General features: G+C 38.8%; 1 long non-coding RNA gene across 1 annotated transcript; it reads right to left on the reverse strand.

The window, feature by feature from the left end:
- Window positions 1-1,168: 1,168 nt before the first annotated feature.
- LOC109393859 (uncharacterized) lies at window positions 1,169-6,668 on the reverse strand. The gene is made up of 3 exons (XR_002126339.1): window positions 6,452-6,668; window positions 3,688-3,832; window positions 1,169-1,258 (listed from the first exon to the last, which is right to left on the reverse strand). It is a non-coding gene; the product is annotated as an uncharacterized LOC109393859 (long non-coding RNA).
- Window positions 6,669-8,031: the final 1,363 nt, after the last annotated feature.

Here is an 8,031-nt window from a genome sequence, read left to right on the forward strand (position 1 = left end):
AGTTTCCAAAGTAGTTCTCAACAAGTATATTCTAGCACCCTTTGATAGTATGCTACCAAATTTAGATCCGTGGGTAATTTTTATTTTTGTTACAGTAATATTGTTGACCTTATCATATGTTTCAGAAGCAATATGGAGCTGAGTAGGTCATATATTTCAGTGCATAGTTCTAGGTAAGCTATAGATAGAGTTAAAAGGTGTAGCATGAAAGCAACCTGGACTCTGTGAAAGTAGCATGTTTTCTGGAACACACAAGGAAATAGTGAAGAGTACTTGCCTTGGAAATATTTAAGAGCACTCAAAGGGCAAGCAACAGTTGTATGCACCAAGTGACATGACAGAGGGGTTACTGAGTGTCATAATTATGGATGGAAAGGAATCTACCTGAGTGAGCTACCACATATTTTACAATCCAAATGTGTCTGAGAACACCAAAACTCTCAGAACTACTGCCCCTATCATATCTCACCAGAGTATTGAATACAACCTGCACAGACTGTTTAGGCAGGAAAAGCTGAGGAGTGGGCTGGGAGGAAAGGGGGAAGAAGCAGAGAATGAACAGAGCCAAAGCCAAAAGGACTAGGTTTCTAGGCTGAAGGGCTGACTCCACAGATTCTCTGTCAATCTGGAATAACTTTGATGCTTAGGATTCTGATGAGTGAGGCAGAACATAAAAGTCTCCAAGAAGTGATGATATTCACAATTAAGCAATCACAGCTAGCTTAAATAGGATTCCTGGAAATAGACTCTGAGTCGGAGAATGGAGTGCAGAAGGTCATGGGTAAGTGACCTCAGGAGATAGACCCGCATGGAAGTAAGGAAGGCAAGATTACGCAGAGGGAGGAGTCGGCCTACAATTTGGTTGCAATTAAGTTTTTGGCTAATCACAGGGGGAGGTGGAATGGCGATTTAAAGTTGTCCCAAAATGAGGAAAAGGAACTGAATCTTTGTAGGTCCCAATCAGCCATTGTGGCCTTGGCCTCCCCCTCGGAAAGATTATAACCTTGGGCAAGTCAGGACTCAGTGAAGAACACAGCTGTGAGCCTCAGCAGCTGATTTTCTCAGAAGCTGAAGATATTTTATTAGTCAGCTTGGGCTGCCATAACAAAAATACCATAGACTGGGTGGCTTCAACAAACAGGAATTTATTTCTCACAGTTCTGGAAGCTGAGAAGTCCAAGATTCAGGTGCCAGCTAATTCCGTTCCTGGGTGAGGACCTTCTTCCAGGGTTGCACACGGCCACCTTCTCACTGTGCCCTTACATGCAAGAGAGAGAGAGCAAGCTCTGGTGTCTTTTCCGCTTCTTCTAAGAATACTAATCCCATCATGAAGTCTCCATCCTCATCCTCCTCTAAACCTAATTACTCCCCAAAGGCCCCACTTCCAAATACTATATCATATTGGGGAGTTAGGGTTTTAACATGAATTTAGGAGGACACAATTTATTCCATAGCAGGAATATCAACCCAACAGAGGGGATCTGGGCAGAGCACAGCAGCGTCCACTACAATAATATAATTTGGGGTACCACTTAGGGCGGAAATCTGAGCAGGGGCTTTGTGGCAAGACTAACGGGAAATGGTAAACAAAGACACGTCTTGGCTCCTGATAATAAGTGGTTGGCAGAGGCTGAACAAGTTACCACTGCCCTAGGAAAACAGGCTGGATTTGGATGGACTACCATTCCCAACAGGAAACTGGTGACTGTCTCAGGAATTGAGATAAAGCCTCTTCCTAAAAAATAGGAAACCACATTGATGTAATCATCAATGGGAGAAGGCAGCAGTTCAATATCCTTGCATATAAGCATGTACAAAGGGAAAGATCCTACCTTCTCCAAATATGAGGCATAATAGAGAAGTGGAAGTAATTCCAGATCTATGGAGGGTCTGGGTCTTGGCCATTGGGTTATTTGTTGCCCTTTGGTGAAACCAGGCTGTTAATACTAATTGCAAAGCTCTCATTCAATATCTATTGTGGCTTAAAGTTCACACTTCATCAATGGTCTTTTATTGATATGATCTACAATTATCTATGATCATGTATATGTGTATGTATGCCATGCTCTAAAGGTGAAGATGTGGAAGTGTGACGCCAACATCTACAGAATGGAGTGTTGTAGCGTGATAGGAAGGTTTTACAGATCTTAGCTTAACACAGAAATATAACCTCTAAGGCTGACCAAAGCCACCAATCTCCCCTTCATGGATCAGAATACGTGCCCACCTCCTGCTCATTTTTCCAGATTTTGAATTTAAAAGTTATAAATCTGTACCTTAAAGGAAATGAATCCACAATATGCTCTGTATTTTACTATTTATAATGGAAGATAGCCCAAATCAGTTGCTATGATTTGGAAGATGATATTAATTCTTCTCTACTCCCCCCTCAAAATAATTCATGTTTTCCTTCTGATTTTGAGGCTTAATAGTCCTAAATGTTGCTTTTTCTTTCATAATGAATCTACCTCCATCCTCGTTTAGGTTCATTCTGGAACTTTCTGTGAATTTAGTAATATTTGAATTTTGTAGTCAGAGCACAAGGGTACATATCTTGGATATACAATTCATTCTTATAGTCCTTGCCTGTCTGTCTTGAAAAAGTCATACTCATCAATGCCAATTCTGAGTTATCACACCGAGAATTTGTAATGCAATTAACTCAAAATTTCCATCATGTATGAAGATTTATGGTTACTCCAGTGATGTCTTGACTTGCTAAAAAGCAAGCCCTGAGATTTCTAACACAAGGTGTCTTCAGGGATGAAAGAGTAACTTCAGAAAAAGGACATTAGCTCTTCCTTTCCTGTGCTGATTATTTGAAAAGAAATGCTTCTTAAGTAAAATTCAATTCATGCATTCATTTTCCCTTATGTCATTTATATGATACATTTTATACTCATATTTTTACAATAAGTTATAAACAAATATTCAAAGTAATTCTGATGTACATGGGAACTGCTACCTTTAGATTAGTATTTCTGTTAGCCAGAAAAAAAAAATTACATGACTTTTTATAATAATAGTATCTTTTATAATGCAAGAAAAAATTAAGCTCATTACATATAATATAACTAGAGCAATGATAATATGTATGGAAAAGATCATCTAAACATTTATTTAAATTACATAATTTATAAATTGCTAGAATATTGAATGACACATATGTGACTCCAATTTAATTATCTGCTCAGACTTTTCATGTGAAAAATGGGGCCAACAGTCTAATTTAGAAGAATGTTTTGAATTACATTTACCTTGAACAAATTTTCTAAAAGATTAGGCATCTGTGTAAAGGAATAAATAATTACCAAAGAATTCAATTGTATCCCCATGTCTAAACTGCAGAATTCAGCAAAGACAAATGATATTTTACCCATGGAAAACATTGTGTGATGATGAGATTTATTTTCCCCTACAAGTCCCCTCCATTTCACTCTTTTTGAAAGCAAATGATAATGCCTACATTTGGCAATGTTTTCTGCCTTATTCTCATCTAGGCCGAAATTCAATTCCTGGTGTAGACAAAGGGAGTTGTTAATGTCCCAGGCTGAATTTTGCAGGTAATTTTACTGTTACTTTACACAGAGGAAAGTAATGTTTGTTGAACCAGGCTTGTGTTTGCTGATGCTTCAATATGTCATTCATTCATTCATTCATTCATTCATTCATTCAGTAAATACTTACTAAATGTTTACTATTTGCCAAGCACTAGGAATGCGAAAAGTATATGGCAGATTCCATAAAGAATAAGGCAGGTTCCATAAAGAATATGGCAGATTCAAGAGATGTAGTCTGGTTCTTTAATCCAGATAATTCAATCTCACGAAAACTGAAAAAGAAAAGTATTAGTTTTCATTTTTATTTTGAAGATAAGGAAACTGAGACTCAGGCTCAATGACTTGCCCAAGTCCAGAAGCTGTATTTATGCTCAAGTCCATCAGATTCCAAACTGCATTCTTGCTCCATTCTCTCTTTCTTGTTGCTGGATAACATATTTTTACACTCTATTTGGAGTGCGATGGTAGGAACTGAAATGTCAGTAAAGTACTCAATGTCAAAATGCTATGATGTATAGTCTGAAAGCTTTTCTTTTTTCACTTTCTATATATCTATTGCTTATATAAATGATGCCTACAGATGGTTCTTTGCGTCCCCCACAAATTAGGAAAAGAGACAAAACTGTATTGTATCAGTAACAATCTATAGGAGTCATTTGTTGGTGCCGATTTTCACAAGAACCAAACCTGAGCAAGCAATAACAGTAGGCTCAAATTTAGTCAGGGCTGGTAATCTTCAAGAATATGTTAGTTGAGGAGGTTCTTGAGTGTGTCTCAAGCTCACTAATTCACAGTTCATTTCTCCATCCTGAGTATTTGTAATACTAACTCTTGTTTTCTTTTCTATGCACACATGCTGATGCTAGACCAGGGCAAGTATTTAGTTATGCTGGAGGGGCGGGGGAGGGAGGCACTTTGAATGATTGACCCGGGGCTTGGCCAAAGGCCAAGTCCATTGGAAACTCCCCTCTAAGTTGTGCATTTTTAGGCTGTGGCCATCTTTGGGATTTCCCCCAAAAAACTTCTCTGTCATGGCAGAAATTTAACAGTCCCATTTTCAGAATAGTATACAAAGCCAAGTTGTCAAAGTGAGTGTGAAATAATTTGCTTTACATCTTGATTTCTCTATTCTTCTTAAATCCTTCCTCATTCTTAAGGATTTTCTATTTGCATATTCTTAAATCTTTCTCTGTTTGCATATGGAAGTCTTCTTGTAAAAGTCTCTGCTTTCTCCCCAAAATGGTGCACTCAACATTTCCTGACAGTCTGTGTCGCATAGAATTCTAGGTACTTTTGGTTTATTATAACCAAGACTAAAGAGAAAGTGTCCAAATTGTATCTGACAGGCTTCCAAAGGAATAAAAGGTACAAAGTAAGTGTTTTGTCAAATGCAATGGTGCGATTCATGTTTCTAGCAAGCTATTTCTTGGTTAAAAGCCGAACTAAATTTCAAATATATATATATATATATGACATTCAGAAACAACATATTATGTATATTTAAGTTTAAGTTGCTGGTAAAAGCACTTGATGACTGGATTTCATTTATTGTTCAGCATAATAAAATACTTGGCCATGTAAATTGTTCCTAGAATGGTAGACTGTTATAAAAAAAGAAGAAAAAAATCCTCCTTGGTAGAAAGGTATCAAATTCTCTATATTATTCAAATTGTTTCTTTTCCAAATAGGCCTACTACCTCTACATGTACTAGTAGACTAAAAGGATATTCAGAAATTACTGGTCTTAAACTATCTGTGACCCAGATACTATTTGGATTTGCATGAGATGTTTCCAAAGCAGTCCGGGAAAGCCCACAAATTCAAAGCAGCTCTTTATCCTCACCCCATTTCTGCTGAGTCCAGGAACCTTATTTCATTTCCTGCATGGTAGGCATTTTTTAGGGACTAGGTAAGCCATGACATCTGCACTGCTTTCTGAGTCATTGCCGTGAAATGACACTTGCTTGGGTGTAGTACAGCAACTTGGTTCCCAGAGAAAACAAACAAACAAAAGTCAGCTGGGAACTTGAGTTTTGCTAAAACACAAAGACAACGCACGATTTCACTTTTTTTCTTCTTTGTTTTCAAAAGACAGGGCCTTCAGCTTTTAAGTTTCCAAGAGATATTTTCTAACCCTGAGAAAATATTTTAAGTGAGGGCTTTTGCTCTGTGTGCCGCATTTCAGGCACAGGCCACAGTTTGGGAAGGGAACTAGTTAGCCCTCTTCTAAGAAGGTCTGCCTCTGGAAGAGTGAGATGTGAAGCTTCTCTTTCATTGACCAGTGGGGGCATGTGTTCATAGAAAAAACCTTATATTCAAATAGCCTTAAAGCAATTTCATCATTTTTGTCTACGTAAAGGGTAAGTAAATACTTATTGATTCTGTTAACTGTCATACCTGACAGTATCCTAGGTTCTGGTCAGCTATAAAGAGTAAGATATAGTTCTTGCTCCCACAGAACTTATAGTATAGCATATGGGGATGAGGATGAGGCATGAATATAACAGCCCCTAACTTTAGTAGATTATGAAATCGCAAAGAAAGCATAGAGAGCTTCAGAGGTGGAGGAGGAAAATAACAAGTTAAGCCTCTTACTAGTTAGAATATATTTAAGATAGTAATCATATTTCTTAAATCTTTCAAATAAGAAATAGAAGCTAGAAGTGTTACTGGGAAATTCTTACAGCAACAACAAAAATAAAAAAAAATTAAGTAAGTGATTAATCTTACCTTCTCAGGTGAGGAATAAAATTGGGTAGAAAACTGTTATCAAGTGCTTACATTATGCCAGATCCGACTGAGATATTAAACTCCCTAATCATAATAGTATCTTAGTATCATTGGCTTCATTTTTAAGATGAACTGATGAGAGGAGAGGTCACGTAACTTACCCAAGGTCTCCCAGATAAAAAACGGTAGAGCCACGATTAAAAGCCAAGTCCAGCCAGCTTCAACTAAGCGGCCTTGAATAAGCAAATGCTGCGGAGGAGAGGAAATACAAGGCATGTGAAGCAATTTAAGAATTTAATCAGCAATTTCAGCCTAGCAAGCTTAGGCTGGGTTGTGCTGTGGTAACAATACCCATGCCTTGGTGGCTTGTAGCAACAAAGCAGCAGATGGGGCTCTGCTGCGAGTTCTCTTCACCCTGGGGTCCAGGTTGAAGGAACTCCACCTGTTTTAGACAGTACGGGTCTCGTGTCAGGAGGGAAATCCCCTTGAAGCTTTTGCTTGGAGCACATACCACTTTTGCCCTCATTTTGTTGACTCAAGTAAGTCACATGGGCAAGCCTGATGTCAGTGGGGCAGGGAGGTATAGTTCCCTTTAGGGGGGAGCAGCAAATATTGTGAACAAGAATACAGCCTATCACCATCTGCCCTCTTGGTTGCAAAATATCATTCCCTCCCTTCTGCACCATATATTTACTCTGTTCCCAAAAGCGACAACCCAAAATTCCTATTTATTTATGGGACTAGGCCCAAAGTTGAAGATCTTGTGATAAGCCCTCTGTCAGGTCTGGATGTTGTTCATTTTGATCCAGAAATCTATAAATTAAACAAGTTATTTGTCCCCTACTCACCCAATATACGATGATGGCACAAGAGCAGGGTTACCTCAACAAACATTTCTATATGGACAGGGAAGAAGAGGAGACACGCCATCATCCCTGGGTCACTGAAATTTTAAAATTCCACTGGGCAGCCATAGGGAGGGACCCCGACCTGGGGGTGAGCCTCCCAGTTCGTGTCATGATAGATCTGGGAGAAGCTTGACCTGTGGGATAGAGTGACATGGTTTGAATTGGGAACAACAGTGAAGGTTTGATTTTTACCTGGACTGGACTTTTATGTGCTGGACTTTTAAATCGTTGAAAGGGAGTCTTAACCTGGGCTAGAGAAAGAAACGAAAAGCTCTGTGATTTGCTGAAGATGTTTTATGGGATAGAGAAGGGAAATTCAAGAGAACACTGCTGAAAACAGTGACTAGAGGAACTGCAAAATCACTGCATGTTTCTACCTCACTGAGTTCAGACTTCCTGTAAAATCAGAATTGGCAAATAGAGGTGGGGAAAAATCCAAGATGACTGCATTTTCTATCCCTGATACCTGGGAAATGGTGATACTATACATAGACATTGAGAAATATAGACAACAGATTCCAGAAAGGAGGCAATGGCTTTAACTTGGGATATTTTAGGTTTTGCTAAGTGCTCAGCATTGAGCTAAACATTACAGTCAAGAGAAAGGGAAAGAGCAGAGTTATAAGAAACCTGTCCAGACTCAGAAAGATTGGGTTAGGTAAGGCTAGCCTACAAGAAGCAAAAGTGGCTATATAATCTTTGGATTTGGTTGTTGAGCTGCTTCTAATGACAGAGGAGATTTAGGACATCAATTCCCTCTCCTCTTCCTGCATGGTGCGGAGGCTGTGCCCTGTTGGTCTAGATGCTACATTTATCGCTCCCAATAATGTCTG

Source organism: Hipposideros armiger, unplaced genomic scaffold, assembly GCF_001890085.2.
Source record: "Hipposideros armiger isolate ML-2016 unplaced genomic scaffold, ASM189008v1 scaffold_394, whole genome shotgun sequence".
In the NCBI taxonomy this organism is placed as follows: domain Eukaryota; kingdom Metazoa; phylum Chordata; class Mammalia; order Chiroptera; family Hipposideridae; genus Hipposideros; species Hipposideros armiger.